Source organism: Podarcis filfolensis (genome assembly GCF_964270895.1).
Source record: "Podarcis filfolensis genome assembly, chromosome: 2".
In the NCBI taxonomy this organism is placed as follows: Eukaryota; Metazoa; Chordata; class Lepidosauria; order Squamata; family Lacertidae; genus Podarcis; species Podarcis filfolensis.
In genome coordinates this window covers 70,800,886-70,819,581 of record NC_139605.1, presented here as the reverse complement: position 1 = coordinate 70,819,581, position 18,696 = coordinate 70,800,886, and the positions used below count along the sequence as shown (strand labels likewise).

Here is an 18,696-nt window from a genome sequence, read left to right as displayed (position 1 = left end):
AGGGTCCTATTAGCTGTGGTGAAGAGCATTTTTATCCAAGGATTGTAAGACCCAAGTAGCATTGCAACGGTTGTCTTATTTGCTACCGTCTCCTTACCCTGTTAATGCCACTCTCTGTTCAGTGCCCTCCTCTCACTTTTTCTCCTAGCCTCCCCTCCCCACTCATTTTCAGGTTAGAAGTCAGTTCCTTTTCACTCTTTCAGTTTGTTTTGTTTAGGAAAGAGCAGTATGAAATATAAACTGAGGAAACCAGCTTTTTTCTGGGCACCTTTTACCTTGGGTTGCCAGCTTTCCTACTGGTCCTCCAAGGACTCAGCTATACAGCTGCAAATAAAACATTTTAAGTGTGTTGTAAAGTGCATTATACAAATGTGTCTAGAAGGTGATTGTGAGTCATGGCAAATTCAAAATGTTTTTCAAAATGTTTTTTACAACAGCATTTTCACAACGTTTTTTTATATGTGTGTAGATTCAACCTAAGTGTCATTATTTCCCAAGGACAGTCTTGGATTTATAGAAGCCGTCCCAGTTTCTGATTTGATCCCAGAATGTCCTGCTTTCCCTTAGGACGTCCCTATTTTCATCAGAGTAATGTTGGAGGTTATGGAGCTATGAGACCCCTGAGCCAAGGAGATAACTATACAACCTTAAGAAGACATCCGAAGGCAGCCCTGTATAGGGAAGTTTTTAAATGTTTAATGATCTCCTTAGCTTTTACCACAAGCAGAATTTGAGTGGTTGCAGCTTTCCTTAACAAAGCATCTCCATGAGAGATAACTTCACCTGTTCATATGTGCACTTGCTCATCAAACTGCTGGTCAAGGGACAGAAAAGGTGGTCTCTCTGCTTGTTTTGGTTATAAAATCAAGTTCACTCATGATGATTTAAAATGCTGGCCTCAGTGAGCCAGCCATATAAAAGCACTGGCCTTATAGGCCACAGTTTAGCCTAAGATGATTACAGTGGTACCTCAGGTTACATACGCTTCAGGTTACAGACTCTGCTAACTCAGAAATAGTGCTTCAGGTTAAGAACTTTGCTTCAGGATGAGAACAGAAATGGTGCTCTGGCGGTAGCAGGAGGCCCCATTAGCTAAAGTGGTGGTTCAGGTTAAGAACAGTTTCAGGTTAAGTACGAATTAATTACTTAACCTGAGGTACCACTGGACAACGAGTGCTTAATGTTCACTAGAGTTGTAGCTTCCTAAAGCCACTCCTTTAAACATTCCATAGGAGATGCTGTTTCACTGTTCCAACAATCTTGCCAAAGAATCGCCCTTTTCAAATTGATTCAATGCTATTTTGAAAACCAGGGTAGAGTTGTTCCAGGAAACACGCCATCAAATGAAAAAAGTGCTCCTAGGTGAGCTAAGTGCACCTTTAATCCTCACTGGCTCTAATGATCCATTTGCAGCTGGAAGCCAGAAGCAAGCACCTTTCGCCATAACCTTCCACATGTTACCTTGATGATAGAGAAACTCTTGTACACTTAGGAGGAGGCTTAAAACCATTCTTGTGTTTGCAAACCAAGTTCAGCCCAGGCCTCTCTGATGGCTTTCACAAGGACAAGAAAGCCGTCATAGGTAACCTTTTCTTTCAAATAGGGCCACCTCATGGGACGCAGGTGGCCATTTTTAAGTGGATTGTTTGCCATGACTAAATCCCCTCTTTTTCCCATCTCTGAATCTGATTCAAGTATTATTAGTATGAAAACATTTATCAAATGTAGACACTTGCCACAAATTTTGTTCTAAGAAATTCTGATGGTGAAAACATACCTGTTTTTTCAGGTGTCTGGAGATACTTGACTTGTTGTGGTTTCCACTTGTACCTAAGGTCTTTGTTTGATCTGATGCTGTCAGCCCAAAATTGTTTTATATTGCATGTTAGTTTATTAGTACTATATGGTTTGTTTGATAATGATGATGATGATGATATTTCTTACTTGCTTTTTACTGTAAAGCTCCAGGGTTATGACAGTATAAAAACACATTATAATCAGTCAACATAATTTACAATCAGCTGAATAGGTTGGTAAAGAGGTGAATGTTTTACACTGGAAGCCATACAACGAGGGTGCTAAATGCACCGCTGTGGGGCAGAAATTCTACACTTTTCCAGAAATCACCCTGTGATTCCTACATAATGAAGAGTCACCTATAAATTTGGTTGACAAACGCATTGCTAATCAGGTTGGAATGCCCATCTCTTAGCCACTATACTAGCTCTTTGCTAGTTTTTGTACCTGCACTGCTCTGTCCTCTGTCTTTATTTACAGTGGTATAAAACAAGCAAATAAATGGGGGAAAGTACACCTCCACTTTTCACAGTTTGTTTACATGTAGGGAGAGACATTTTGTGCACAACAAGGCAATGACGTATCTTCCACAACGGCATACAAATTAATCTGGCTAACCTGACCCAGCAATCCACCCCCTCCCACATGTAAACAAGCCACACTGCAGCCAACTGAATGCAACCAAGCAAGCTCTGGGCTCTCTAACCCAGGCTTCCTCAACCTCGGCCCTCCAGATGTTTTGAGACTACAATTCCCATCACCCCTGACCACTGGTCCTGCTAGCTAGGGATCATGGTAGTTGTAGTTCAAAAACATCTGGAAGGCCGAGGTTGAGGAAGCCTGCTCTAACCTCTCACAATCTCTCTCTCTCTATACACACATACGTGTGTGTGTGTAAGCAAAGGACTTATCCACATGCTGCTGACACAAACCCCTACACTAACACTATGTCTTCTGTATTTATTGGGAACATAGGAAGCTGCGTAATACTGAGTCAGACTCATTGGTCCATCTGCGGTTTACCTGACTGGCTGTGGCTCCCCAGGGTCTCGGGGAGGGATCTCTCCCAGCCAGAGCCGTCTTTCCCATTGGTCTTAGTGGTTCGTTGTGCCAGGCCACCGGCCTCTCAGGGGCGCCCTAGCGAGTGCCAGCAGCCTCCCCTTTCCTTGCATGCCCACCAGCTGCACCCGGCCAACTATATGGCTGGTGGGCATGCAGATTCCTTCCCAAGCCTCTGCAGGAGGAGAGTGATCCCCAAAGAGGCTTAGGATGGAAGCTGTGCAGCTTCCCTCCCAAGCCTCTGCATCTGCTAAAGACAGCCCTGCTCCCGGTTGTCGTCCTCCTGCTTCTTGGTGAAAGGCAGCGCACAGCCTTCCTGGGCTGCCTTCTCTGGTGCCCTGACGCCAGAAAGCATATCTGCCAGGACGTTTTCTTGCTTGGTTGCCGCCACCACGCCGGGGATCAGAGCAGTGAGGGAGGCAGAGGACATTTTCCACCGCGCCCTCCCTTGTTTTGGAGTTGCCAGGGGGACACCGGAGGGATCTTTGCACCATGGCGCTGGATGTGCTTAAGACAGCCCTGCTCCCAGCCCTACCTGGCGAGGCTATGGATTGAACCTGGGACTTTCTACATACAAGGCTGATGTCCTACAACTGCTCTACACCTAGCTTATGTTCTTAAAGGTAAAGTGATCCCTGACCATTAGGTCCAGTCATGACTGACTCTGGGGTTGCACGCTCATCTTGCTCTATAGGCCGAGGGAGCTGGCGTTTGTCCGCAGACAGCTTCCAGGTCATGTGGCCAGCATGACTAAGCTGCTTCTGGTGAACCAGAGCAGCACACGGAAACGCCGTTTACCTTCCTGCCAGAGTGGTACCTATTTATCTACTTGCACTTTGACGTGCTTTCGAGGTGCTAGGTTGGCAGGAGCAGGGACTGAGCAACAGGAGCTCACCCTGTCGCGGGGATTCGAACCGCCAACCTTCTGATCGGCAAGCCCTAGGCTCTGTGGTTTAACCCACAGTGCCACCCGCGTCCCTGCTTATGTTCTTACCCCCCCCAATAAGATCGATATTTCCTAAAGATTCCTTTAAGAAAAAGTTTACCCTTCTTGCATGATACACAGATCATAATAGAATGGGCCTTACTTGTGTACCGGCCAGTCTTGGTTGCAATTAACACTTCCTCTTTTTTACTCTTCCCCCCTTTTTTCCTCCCCCCCCCAAAGAAGCCTTCCAAAGGCAGCCTTTTGACTAAGACAATTGGACTGGAACCCCTGAACCCTTTTTCGCATCGCAGCGACGCAGGAGGAGCCATTAAGGGCCAGCCATTTGCGCTTTGTCTGCAGCCCTCTCCTGGAAGAGTCCCTCGATGCGGTCACAGTGCCACATTCCTCTATTCTCATTAGTGTCCTTGAATTATGTATGTACAGGAATAAAGGGCACGGTTTTATGTTCTGGTGCTGCTTTATCTCTACAAAATTACATTCAGCAGAAAGTTCGAAATGGAAAAGCTTTTAACCTTTGGAAGTGGCGGGTGATCTTTGTCCATCTGCATTAGTACAGAGTGACATGCTAATGGAACAAATGCCACACGTCGCAGGAGACTCCTGCTGCTCTGGGCTCTGTTCCCCCGCTTCTCTTTAGTGATCAGGGGAACTAATGGGAGCCCGCGGACAGTAGTCGTATCTAGGAACAAGTTGTTGCCTTAATTGTATAAGAGATGGGAAGTTAGGAGAGACCACTCTACTGTTTGGAGGCTTCTGAATACCCATTGCAGGAGAAAGAAGAAGAGAAGTTTGGATTTGATATCCCGCTTTATCACTACCCTAAGGAGTCTCAAAGCGGCTAACATTCTCCTTTCCCTTCCTCCCCCACAACAAACACTCTGTGAGGTGAGTGGGGCTGAGAGACTTCAAAGAAGTGTGACTGGCCCAAGGTCACCCAGCAGCTGCATGTGGAGGAGCGGAGACGCAAACCCGGTTCTCCAGATTATGAGACTACCGCTCTTAACCACTACACCACAAGGAATGCTCTCGGGTGCTGTTTGTGGCTTCTCATAGGCATCTGGTTGACCCCTGTGTGAAAAGGATGCTGGACTAGATGAGCCACTGGCCTGATCCAGTAGGCTCCTATGAAGAGGAACAAGTTCAGATAAATTGCCCCCAGAAGTCTGAAATGCTACACAAGAGGACAACCTACAGGGATAGCCATGCCCTGTTTGTGAACTTCCTAGACCAGGAAGACAGAAGTTGTGGCTTCCAGATGTTGTTAAACTGCAACCCCCATCATCCCTGACCATTGGCTATGCTTGCTGGGACTAGTGAGAGTTGGAGTCTGGCAGCCTCTGGAGGACCACAGGGTTCCTCATCTCTCTCTGAGAGGCACCTGCTTGGCCACTGTTGGAATGTTAGGGTAGAAAAATCATGGTCTGATCCTGTTGGAAACATTAGAAGAGGACGGCCGAATTAAATTTAGAAAATATGAGGAGATAAAAGACCAGCTTTTATTTCAAATATACGAAATATTTAAACAAGATAAAAAGATTGGATTTGATAATTAGCCCTCTAAACTCGAAACAGAATTAATAAATAATAAAATCAGGGTAATTTCGAGAATATATTGACTCCTGGAATGGGAAGTTAAGGAGGAGGAGGTTAAGGCAACAATGATTAGATGGGCGTCAAATAATGATGGCCAAATGGGAAGAGCTTTGGAAAACAAATATGAAATTTACGTCGTGTTATAACATCAAAGAAAATATGTTAAAGATGCAGCACAGATGGTATCTCACCCCCTCAAGACTATCGAAGATGTTTAAAAACTTAGCGAATACTTGTTGGAGGTGTGGTGGGAGTAATGGTGACATGTATCATATGTGGTGGACATGTAGGAAGATCAAAGTGTTCTGGGGCTTAATTTACGAGGAGTTGAAAAAAATGTTTGGAATAACTTTTTTTAAAAGACCAGAGGCATTTCTGTTAAACATTGTTGGCCGGGACATCCCGAAGGCCTTTAGGGAGGTATTCTTATAGGCAACGGCTGCAGCTCGGACTTTGGTGGCAAAGGAGTGGAAGGAAGAAGAAGCCCAGACAATAACGGACTGGCATTACAAGCTACAAGAATTTGCTGAAATGGTGCAGTTAACAAATACCCTGAGAGGCAATTAAAAACAAAAATTTATGGAAAAGTGGAATAGATATAAAACATATGTTCAAAAATACAGTAAAGGTTCGCTATCTATGCTAGCATTTGATTGACTTTGGAGTGAGACTGAGTTGAGAAATAAGACTAAGAGCACATATTGATATAGGAATGTATTAGATAATATGTAAAGAAATATACAATAGTAAGAGTACATTCATTTGTAAAAAAGGAATATACAACGGGAAAGACAGGAAGTCTAGTGTGTTGGTATGTATATGATTTTTTGGGGGGAAATTGTTTTTGTTTTTTCTCTTTGTTCTTTCTTTTTTGTTTCATTTTCTTTCTAGGTATATAAAATTTGTATATAATTTTTGTATACATGTTGGAAATTATATTATAGTAAGTCCTGTAATGTAATATGACAATGTTTATCAACGTAATATAAGAATGTTAACAAATAAATGAAATGCAAATTCAAAAAAAAAGGGGGGGGGACAGCAGCTACAGCACACAACTGTGAATTATCCTCGCCCTTAAAGATGAACAACTCATACATTTACACGTGCAGTTGTAAATGTTTATCAGTCCTTCTAGGACTTCAGGATTGGGTGCGGGATTGGATGGGCCATTGGTCTGACTCAGCAGGACCTTTCTTATGTTCTGATGTGCTCCCTGTAGTAGGTTGTGGAGGAAGGTAGAGAAAAGGTGGAAGCACCAGAGGATAACAGAGTCTCATCATTCATTTCAGCAGACATTAGTCTCTGGCTGCACAGCCAGGAGACCCAATTTCATTTACTTTCTGATCGAAAAGAATGTGTGGATTTACAACTGACTGGTAATATAAAAGCAATGACCTTAAAAGGGGCAAAGTGGATGATTGAAATCTAATAGTGTTGGAACATACAAAAATGACAGCATTATGGAATAAAAAATAACAATGCAGTATCTGAATCCAATGATGCATTCAATCAAATGAGTCTTTAGTTATCTGGTAAATAGCCACCAATCCTATTTAAAACGACAGTGCCTATTGTCTGTTCTTGCATTACCTAATAGTAGTAATTGACAGGGAGGAAACAAGACATAGCAATAATCCAAGTAAAGTATTTTATTATTATTATATTATTATGAGTCTGACTATTAGACATTTAACACCCCCACCCAACCATTAAACACTAACTTTCTGCATTAGTTTTGGTGCTGGGCTAAAGAAGAGTTTGGATTTGATATCCCGCTTTATCACTACCTGAAGGAGTCTCAAAGTGGCTAACATTCTCCTTTCCCTTCCTCTCCCACAGCAAACACTCTGTGAGGTGAGTGGGGCTGAGAGACTTCAGAGAAGTGTGACTGGCCCAAGGTCACCCAGCAGCTGCATGTGGGGGAGCGGAGATGCGAACCCGGTTCCCCAGATTATGAGTCTATCGCTCTTAACCACTAGATGCTGTCGGTGTACTTCTCGGACGGAGGTGGTCTCACTGCCCTTTGCACAGCAGACTCCGCAAACAGATGCTGAGCAAGATATTGGACCTGCGACCCACAGCTCCAAGAGAAAGCCAAACAAGGTTCCTCCTAGTGGATAAGGACAAGGACATTACTGCCTCAGTGGCTTCCTTTTCAATCTCCATCTTACCCAAAAGGCTTCTTAATGAATCATCTCTCTAGGGAATAGACAGGGTGAAGCAGAACAATCGAGTACCTCATGATCCTCGCCAGCCTCACTCCTGCCCCTTTTAAATTTATCCCAGTCTTTTGAAATGTTTTAACTCATAATGCCAATAAAGGTAATTGTATTGTATTGTATTGTATTGTATTGTATTGTATTGTATTGTATTGTATTGTATTGTATTGCACTGCATTGCATTGTATTGTATTGTGGTGGTCTCAGGAGTGGTTTTGAGTGGCTTCAACATCCATCCTGAGGATGTGTCAGGTCTGGGTCAGGAATTCATGGCTTCCATGGATACCATGCACCTGTTTGAAATCATCACCAGTTCAAAGCACAAAGCAGTGCACCTTGAATTAGGCGGAGAGAGGTAGGGTCTGGAAACAGGAGTGTGTATGGATGTCACTCCATTGCCATGGTCAGACCACTTCCTGGTGAGGTATGCAGCAACTACCGTATTCTCCCCTGCAAGGATGGGAGACCAGTTAGGACGAGAACTGAAACATAGCCTTCCTTCAAAGTGAGCTCACCAAAAGTCCAAGGAGGTGAATGGAAAACCCAACTGTCATTTGCTCTGATTGAGCACTAAAGAGCAGTTTTTAAATTAAACTTTGTACACTCTTAGGAATTTGGTTGTTTCTTGCTGTCTTTGGGGGATTGCCCTTTTGCTGTGGGTATTTTATTATATCAAGATCATATGAAGCAGCTCCCTACACTGGATAAGAAATGGAGTCTTAAGTTTGACATATAAGCACCCGAACACCAAACTTTCCCATTGTCATAATAATTCCTGCAAGTGTGTGTCTCATTGAATGCAAGCTATGATGACTGGCTTAAATTTGTCACCCAGAGTTTTTGCTATTTTTTGTGTGGCCTCGGCATCTTTTTTGGGTTTTTTTATTTAGCCACCCACCTAACAGCACCCTCTGCTTAAATTCAGCCTCTTCAGTTAATCTTCAGCCAGCGCCAGCTCCTCCTATTGTTGCTCTCTTGCTCTTTTCATGGTAAGTCTTGTCATGGTGTGGGTGGCAGTTTCCGTAATGGGGTTCTGTGCCTCATTACTTGATCCAAACTGCTGGATCCAAAATAATCTGAGAGACTTCCCCCATCTTTTTTAAAAATGCTTTTTTTCTTCTTTAGCTTCTAAGATGACAATTTATTCTAAGATAACAGAACAGACGGTGGGGGATGGGGGGACTTAGGAGAATTAGTCAATTCCATTAATACCATACAGATGCTTTTGTGTTATTGTGAAGTATTTTTTTTTTTTGTAAAAACTAGAGGACAGTGAACAAAAAGTGTCAGTTCAGTTCTTCAAAAATACTTATTTTAAAAGCAGAGAAACAATGTGTACTTTATGTTTGTTTATTTATTTTCTTGGTATTAATTTTGAAAGCTTATAAAAAGCACATAGAGTGCATGTGAAAAATTTGAGGAGAGTTTTTTTTTTAAAAAAAAAATCTTAAAGGAAGCAGGCATTTTATTACATCTCAAGATCTCTGGATTCTTTTTTAAATTAAACTTTGGACACTCTTAGGAATTTGATTGTTTCTTGTGGACTTTGGGGTATTGGCCTTTTGCTGTGGGTATTTTATTATACTGAGATCATACGAGGCAGCTCCCTGCACTGAATAAGAAATGGGGTCACCGCAAAGGGGTTAAGGAGCTAGAGTGTAGCGACCATTATCTCTAATTTGTTCTGAATTGGACATATCCAGGGCACTCTAGAAACCACTATAGATTGAGTATTCCTTCATAGGTCTATTTTTGCCTATTTTCAGGGATGCATTGAGATTCCAGCACTGATCTGGACGGTGCATATTAATAACCCTTGTTCTATATCCCTCAATATGGCAGCAGTAGCGAACCTTTCTACTTCCTGTTTCTCAATCATTAAAAAATTACGATTAGGTTTTGGCCTACTCTTCTCGAGCGGGTTTTGATCAAGGTCTCCTTGACAGAGCCCAGCCATATGGGGGGAGGGAAGGGAGTTATTTTTATTGACCGCAGCAAGAATTCCCACACAATTGGACATTCGTCTCTTAAAATGTCTGGCTCACAGCTGTTCAATTGGTCTTCAGTTATGGTATCTGTGTCACTCCTAGCAATCAGTAGGCCAAATGGAGGACACATTATCCCCGAGGCTGAGATTCTTCATCCCTGCTATACATCTTTATTTTGAAGTAAGTCCTGTTGCACTCAGTGGGGCTTTCTCTTGTGTGTCTTAGGGCTGCAGCCTGACATAATTGCGTAACTTCCTTTAAAGTTCATTGATGCTAATTGCAGCAAATAAGCAGCGCTTGGTGAATGCAGTTAGTATATGGGCGTTGTTGTGACAGAAACATAAAAGGAGCAGGGCCTTGGCGAATCTTTCATTACCTTCTAGAACTACCAACCGTGGCAAGTAACAAAGTTTGTTATCAAGATACTTGCAACCCTGGAAGTTTCTGCTTTAAAAAAAAATATATCCTGAAGTTATTCCTGCTAGGAATGTTATTCTTTAGGGTGGGGATTTTGATCAAGAGCTTTAGGCATTCTATTGTTGGAACGATTCTATAAATAGCCAAACTGAGCCAGGTGCACAAAACACATAAGAACATTTTTATCGATCAACTTTTGTTCTGGAGAGTGTGCAAGCATTTTATTGTTCACAGTTTAGTTCCTGTAGAACTGGGAAGCTGGTCTAGGGGTGGGGGTGGGTTGGCTCAAAACAGCAGAGTACAGTGAGGTCCCTGGTTTAGGGGAGGGAGAGACAGATGCACTACCTTCTCTTGCATGCTCCATTTAGGATTAAAAAACCCCAAACCAACCACTCACACTTTATAGTCAGCTAGGTAAGTGTATGTTTAATTCAGCTAGAGCATGGGTAGGCAAACTAAGGGCCGGGGGCTGGATCTGGCCCAATTGCCTTCTAAATCCGGCCCACGGATGGTCTGGGAATCAGCGTGTTTTTACATGAGTAGAATGTATGCTTTAATTTAAAATGCATCTCTGGGTTATTTGTGGGGCATAGGAATTCATTCGTTCCTCCCCCCCCCCCAATATAGTCCGGCCCCTCACAAGGTCTGAGGGACAGTGGAACGGCCCCCTGCTGAAAAAAAATGCTGACCCCTAGATCACCATTAACAATGGAGGATGCAGCATAAGTTCTTAAGAACATATTTCAAAGGCGCTGTGTAATTTCACCTCTCATTTTTGCGAACACCAACGCTTGAGAAAGAATGCATGATGTGAAAACTTGCATTATTTTACACAAACCATCGGCTAGGTCACGGGAGTCATTCCATCTTCCAGGTGGGTTAGCAGTTACCACCTAGCATCTAAGATGTTGACACCTGTAGGCTTGGACCCTACAGTAAGTTAATTTAAGGAAGTTCGCAGAAGGGAATGTGCCATACTCTCATTCCCCTTGCAGCTACTGGATCGCTGTCCGCCCCCCCCCCCCAAGTCTCTCTGGAGTTCAGGAGGTCCTCTTGAACATTGTGGGACAGGACACAGGGTCTGCTAGGAGGTCAGGGAAGGGAAAACCTTTTGTGAACTTTCTTAAGCTATTTTAGTTTACAAGCCTGCAAGATTGAGGGATATGGATGAGGGCCTCAGAGGACGATTGGAGCATGTGGAGAAGAATGTACAGAAGGAGGCGGTCCTTAAAGTATAGCCAGGTTCCAAGCCATTTTGAGCTTTAAAGGTTAGCACCTTGACTTGAGCTCAGAAACAAACTGGCAGCCAGTGCTAAATTGTGCATGACCCAGTCAGTCTGCCCAGCACCCAGGTGGAGACAAATTGGTTACTATGGGCACTGCCAGCTAGACAGTTTTCCTAGCATTCAGCACACAGGTGCAGCACACCTGGAAGCCTCATGGGACCAGTAATGATTCTCTAGGCTGCTTGCAGGTCATCCAAAGGCAGATGGCTCAATATATCAGCTTTCTCTTCTTTTGACAGCCGGAGTAGTAAGGTGGATGCAGTTTTGGAAACAGGAGTGGGAATCAGGATTGAAACCCATGCTTATCTTTGAAGGTTGAAGCATGACCTATGAACGGAGTGGTATCTACAAACATGGACAAGTCGCAGAGACGGGTAGTTACTAAAGATGGCAGACTACCAAAAACCTTTTTTGAATTGACTGACAATATGGATTTGATTGACATTTGGAGAACTAAGAATCCCTTGGGTAGAGAGGGAACCTCCTTTTTGAAGCCAAAATGACATGGACAAGAATTGACCAAATCTGGATAACTAGAGGACTGGCACCTAAGACTCGAAAAGTGGAAATTTGCCCTAAAACTTGCTCCGACCATAACGCTGTGAAAATGGAGATGAAATTAACACCAACCGGTTCCTTCAGATGATGAATGACACCTTGTTTAGAGATCAAGAGGTTATCAAGAAGGCCCAAAAAACTTTGAGAGACTATTTTGAGATAAATTTGAACACCACCATTGAAAAAAGAGTAATCTGGGACGCAAGTAAAGCAGTTATGAGGGGGTTTCTGATTCAACAGAATGCAATAAAGAAGAGAGCTCAAAATGAGAAAAAAGATAAAATTTTGGAAAAAATAAAAGAGGGTGAGAAGAAACTGAGAGCGAAACCAAAGTCACAAGAGATTCTGAGAGATATAAAGTTATATCAAGTGCAATATATGAAGATGATGAATCAGGAAATTGAATGGAAAATTAAACAAATGAGACAAAGGACATTTGAATCGGCTAACAAATGTGGAAAATTGTTAGCCTGGCAAATGAAAAGAAGACAAAAGCTCAACACTATTACCAATTTGGAAGTGGAAGGAAAGAACATTCAGAATCCAGTGGAAATTAGAAAATGCTTCCAGAGGTACTTTAAACAGTTATACACACAAGGGCCACAGAAAGAGTTTGAGATAGACCAATTTTAAAAAACAAATGGACTACAAAAAATCTCTCAAGAAAATAAGTTAATGCTGAACTATAAAATAACAGAACAGGAGGTGGAAGGTGCCATCCAGAATATGCAGTTGGGCAAATCTCCAGGGCTGGATGGCTTAACCTCAAAATATTATAGATCCTTGAAGGATTGGATAATTCAACCACTAAAGGAGGTCTGTAACGAAATTTTGGAGGGGAAAAAAGCGCCAGAGTCGTGGAAGGAAGCTTATATTACGCTTATACCGAAAACTGAGTCTGAAAAGACACAACTTAAGAACTACCGCCCCATATCCCTGCTCAATGTGGATTACAAAATATTTGCTGATATTTTGGCTAAAAGATTGAAAAAAGTATTAGTGGAAGAGATACATAAAGACCAAGCTGGCTTTCTCCCAGGTAGACATTTGTCTGATAATACGAGGAATATAATTAACATTCTGGAGAAGTTGCAAGTGAACATTAATACTAAAGCAGTTTTAATCTTTGTAGATGCGGAGAAAGCCTTTGATAATATTTCTTGGAGTTTTATGAAGAAAAATCTTCAGGGGATGGGGGTTGGCCAAGGGTTTGAAAATGGTATAAGTGCAATTTACTCAGAACAAAAGGCTAAACTAATAGTTAATAATGTGGTGACAGAGGAATTCAAGATAGAGAAAGGTACACGACAAGGCTGCCCAATTTCCCCATTGCTTTTTATTTTGGTCCTGGAGGTTTTGCTAAATATGATTAGAAGGGACCGTCTGATTAAAGGTATACAGGTCGCAGCCAAACAATACAAACTGAAAGCTTTTGCAGATGACTTAGCATTGACGTTACAGGAGCCAGAATCTAGTACTAAAAGAGTATTAGAATTGATTCAAGAATTTGGTCATGTGGCAGGATTTAAGCTGAACAAGTTAAAAACTAAAGTTCTTGAAAAAAACTTAACACCGTTTGAGAAAGAGAGGTTTCTTTTTTTTTTAAAATAATTTTTATTAACTGGCCAATCACATCAAATTAAATCACATCACATAAATTCCAAATTACAAAGCCAAATTTTTAAATTTTGTTGGGGGAACCCATACTTCAAGATCCAAAGGGGGATTCAAATCATCTTCTTATTACTGCGTTAGTGTCCAAATCAGTCCCAATCAGTCCAGACAAAGTTCATAATTCTATCCAGTCTTATCTTGGTGTTTTCACATCATATCTTGTTCATATAATTTCTCTTTTTCTTTTACGATCTCTTCTGTTAGTCTCCTTAAGCCGATAAGCAAATATAATAATCCTGTGTGAATTTCCCGTTCTTCCAATCTAAGTCCAGATGGTTTCCATATATCTCCTTCGTAGATAACATCACTCTTTCCATCATAAATCAGGCATTTTTCGCTCTTAAGTCCCACAGAGGGGTTAATCCACGATATATAAACAGCTCTATTTCTCTCTTTCTCCTCCCAGACCCAAGAGCTCCAACAATGCCTCCCAAGATGGCAACAGCATTTTTAACTGCGTCATTCCAAAACTCTTAACTTTCCAGCTTCGTCTTGAAACATTGCTTTGGTTCGAAAGTTTATCTCCACACAGCCTTAAATCACAGCTTAAGTCCTTAAAGTTCTAACTCATTAGGGGAGGGGATTCTTGTTTAATCACATAAAGAGGAAAGGAAAGTTTTTTCCCCCTCCCCCCTCAGTCATTTGCAATACCGTATCTTGACATATCTTCTCAAATTTTGTTCTTGCCTTGTTATCAGAGATCTCTTCTGTCAGCAGTCTTTACTCCCTCTTTTTCCTTGAAGTATGTGCAATTTATCTCGTCCAAATTGTTTCTTTTGAAGATTCTTGCAAACTAGAGGTCAGAGACAGCATCAAGGAGTGCCGGAATCCCACAGGAGGGCTTTGTGCCTAGTGCCCCCACCCCCACAAATTCGGGGGTGGTATAGGGCACAGCAGGCAAGGGCCGTCCCCCCCCATAATCCTGGGGGGGTTAAGGAGGCTAATTACCCCCATCATAGCCTCCAAATTACCTCGTGTGGGTCGGAGAGATGTTATTGTCAGCCATCTTCCGATGCGCCACCTAGTGGCCCCGAGAGAAAGAGAGGTTTCAGAAGGAGACAGGCCTAACATTGGTTAAGAAAGTAAAATACTTGGGGGTTAATATGACTGCTAAGAACCTAAACTTATTTAAAGACAACTATGAGAAATGTTGGTCAGAAGTGAAATTGGACTTAGAAATATGGTCAAATCTGAAGCTTTTCTTGTTGGGTCGAATCGCTGTTATAAAGATGAATGTATTGCCAAGAATGTTATTTTTGTTTCAATCATTGCAAATTTTGGACAAAATGGATTGTTTCAAGAAGTGGCAGAGAGACATTTCTAGATTTGTCTGGCAGGGCAAGAAGCCCAGAATAAAATTTAAAATACTAACTGATGCAAAGGAAAGAGGGGGATTTGCCCTGCCAGACCTTAAACTTTATTATGAATCAGCAGCATTCTGCTGGTTGAAAGAATGGCTGCTTCTTGAGAACACAGACATTTTGGATTTAGAAGGTTTTAATAACGTTTTTGGGTGGCATGCATATTTGTGGTATGACAAGGTTAAAGCACACAAAGCATTTAAAAACCATATTGTCAAGAAAGCATTGTTTAATGTCTGGATAAGATATAAAGACTTACTTGAAAATAAAACCCCAAGGTGGTTGTCACCGATGGAAGCAAAGGCTCAGAAAAAGCTCAATATGGAGGCCAAATGGCCGAAATATTGGGAAATTTTGGAGCAAGAAGGAGACAAATTGAAATTGCAGAGTTTTGAGAAATTAAAAGATAAAGTGCGAGACTGGCTTCACTATTATCAAATAAGGGAGGCTTATAATTTGGACAAAAAAATTGGCTTCCAGGTGGAAAAATCAAAATTGGAAACAGAACTGCTAGACCCCAAAACTAAGATACTTTCAAGAATGTATAACTTGCTGTTGAAATGGAATACGCAGGATGAAACAGTTAAATCTGCTATGATTAAATGGTCACAAGATGTTGGACATAACATTATGCTTGCTGACTGGGAACAGTTGTGGACCACAGGTATGAAATTTACGGCATGTAATGCCCTAAGAGAGAATATTATGAAAATGATATATAGGTGGTACATGACACCAGTCAAGCTTGCAAAAATCTATCATTTGCCCGATAATAAATGTTGGAAAGGTAAAGAAAATGAAGGTACATTCTTTCACCTTTGGTGGACGTGCCCAAAGATCAAGGCTTTCTGGGAGATGATCTATAATGAAATGAAAAAGGTATTTAAATATACCTTCTTGAAGAAACCAGAGGCCTTTCTCCTGGGCATAGTCGGCCAATTGGTGCCAAAGAAGGATAGAACTTTCTTTATGTGTGCAACAACAGCAGCAAGAATGCTTATTGCAAAGTATTGGAAGACACAAGATTTACCCACCCTGGAAGAGTGGCAGATGAAGGTGATGGACTACATGGAATTGGCGGGAATGACTGGCAGAATCCGAGACCAGGGAGAAGAGTCGGTGGAAGAAGATTGGAAGAAATTTAAAGACTATTTGCAGAAATATTGTAAAATTAATGAATGTTAAAATGATGTTGGATTGAAATTAAGTGGCATTAGCAACAAGGTCAATAAGAATATGTAAAAATGGATTGATAATGGATGAAAACATATAGTTATAATATGTTAAGATATAGAGTTAAGATAAATGAAAGAGGGTAAGTATTTGCTGAATTGACTATGTAAACGGGAATACAAAAAAGGGAGGTGTGAGGAGGTCAAGGAAACAAGCAAATGAGCTTAAAGATATTAAAAAATGGATTTGTTTTTAATTTTTTCTACTTATTTGTTTTTTGTATTTTGTATTTTCTTTCTTTCTATGTATTTTTGTATTTTTTGTATTTTTCTTTTTTTCCTTTTCTTGTTTTCTTTTTATTCTGTAAATCTCTGTTTTTTGTAAAACCCTAATAAATATTTTATTAAAAAAAAGAAGAAGGTTGAAGCATGACCTTTGGGAAGTTGATGTGAGGACATGTTGGCCAGATGTTCTTTGGCGGAAGAGTGGTATACAAATGTGATGTGATAATTTGCTTATATTTGCATGTGACAATTTTTCTATTGAGTAAGCAGCTTCCGAGCTGCAGACCACAGGAGAGATGTGTGTAGAGTTGCCATATTTTGAAGAGCAAAAAAGAGGATGCTATGACAGCCATTCAAAGCAAATAAATGCAATTTGTCCCAAATTCTACCCCTAAAACAGAAGACATGTGGATGCTCATGTGCAATGATGTCTATGTGCATCTCTCCTGCTGAATGCTCAGCGCAACCCAAAAGACACACAAGCAATTGCTGCTTTGTGCTTTTCATGCCTTTCCCTGCAAAGAAGTGCTTTCCATGTGGGGAAGTTGAAATGCTCAGTCTGAAGCAGCCTTAAGTGAATGCCCGTCTATAACATACCATCCTGACAAGCACAGCATGGGAGTGGAAATCTGAAATCAAGAGCAATCATCAACAGTCTGTGCCTAGGCATCATGCAGAGGTATCGTTTGTTACCAAACATGGAATATTTATTCTGCGCCTGGTGGTGCACGGAGTGCTCAGAATGAGCCATTTCCGGGTGCACGTTTGTTTTCATTGAAGAGACATGCTGTGCTAATAAACCATTTCACTCTCCCTTCCCAGTTTATTTTATTTTGGCCTGGGGCATTTCTCCCACATTTAGTACAAATAATGAACTTCAGAAGCGAGGGGTAGCATTTAGAATGAGAAATTATGAACGTCACAAATCTATGGCTGCAAGAAATTCCTCTGCTATGATGCTCATTGACACATTTTCCTACATATCTCCTCTTGACATGTACAGTGCTGCTCTGGACACCCAAAGGAACAAAGGGATATACTTTACACCCCTCCTTGAGAGGTTCGGAGGGTGGCAACATGAGAACGGGCCTTCTCTGCAGTGGCTCCCCATCTGTGGAATGCTCTCTCCAGGGAAGTTCACCTGGCGCCTTCATTATACACCTTTAGGCGCTAGGCAAATACGTTCCTTTTTAACCAGGCCTTGGTTGCTCCAATCTACATCCTATGCCCTTTTAAAATGTGGTTTTTTGTGGGGTGGTGGCTATTGGGTTGTTGTTTTTATTTTTATTAGGTATTTTGTGGTTTTTATGTCTTGATTTTATTCTGTGAACTGCCCTGAGACCCCCGGGTATAAAGTGGTGTATTAATAATAATAATAATAATAATAATAATAATAATAATAATAATAATACTGGGTCAGACTATTGATCTCTCTTGCTCAGTACTACCTACACTGACTGGAATCAGTTCTCCAGGGATTGAACCTGAGACCAGCTGCATGCAAAGCAGATGCTCTCCTACTGAGCCATGGCCCTTTCCCATAGCCACAAATTGTTTTGTCGCAGGGCAGACTTATCTTGTGTCACCTTCCTCCATGCCTTGAGACATCAAGCTGCATCTGTTGTGAGCCTTTGAGTTAGATTTCCAAGCAAGCAATTATTTTGTTGACCTTTGTGTTGATTGAAATGCATCTATTCATGGACCACATGCCAGTTCACAAGCATCCTATACCAAGTAATCAATTTGCATTGGATGCAAATCATTAGGCTTAAAAGTGAGTCACGCTGAGAGCTGGTCTACACAAAAGAATTTCTCGACCTTCCCTGGCCTTCCCTGGGGAAGAGTAACTTCATACCAATATGGAAAATAAATATCCATGAATGAATCAACCAATACACATTTTGTCATTATTCTGCTCAGAGTCTAGACAGTATCTCGATCAACTGGTCATTAAGTGGTTTGAAGGACAGCAACACCCAGGTAAAAAAGGATGTGAATGCATTTGCAACTGGCGTGGTCTCAAGCAATAAAGTAATGAACAAATTCAAGCCAGCCAGTGAAAGTGACAACTTAGAAATTGCTGTTGTTGCCCCGGCGACTGACAACCCCTTTCTTTATATCTGCAGAACTGAAAGTGCCAGTCTCCAATCAATTCAATCATACAAATCGGCATTAAAAAAACAAAAACAAAGAATATGCTATTCAGAAGACAGTGAAAAACAACAAAGTCTGTAATGTGTAATATCTTGAGGGCTGCTTTTTCCAGTCCCCATCCATTAGGCATGAGGGAATTTGTGGCATGCTGTTAATTAACATAAAAATTAGTCATTTGAAA

General features: G+C 41.5%; 1 protein-coding gene across 1 annotated transcript in view; it reads left to right on the top strand.

Moving 5' to 3' along the window:
- The window catches only part of PRELID2 (PRELI domain containing 2), a 61,785-nt gene extending 43,089 nt beyond the window's left edge, over nt 1-18,696 (top strand). The window contains exon 7 of the mRNA XM_083600254.1: nt 18,488-18,696. The gene's annotated coding sequence lies outside the window, so the exon portion shown is untranslated. The remainder of the gene's footprint in view (nt 1-18,487) is intronic.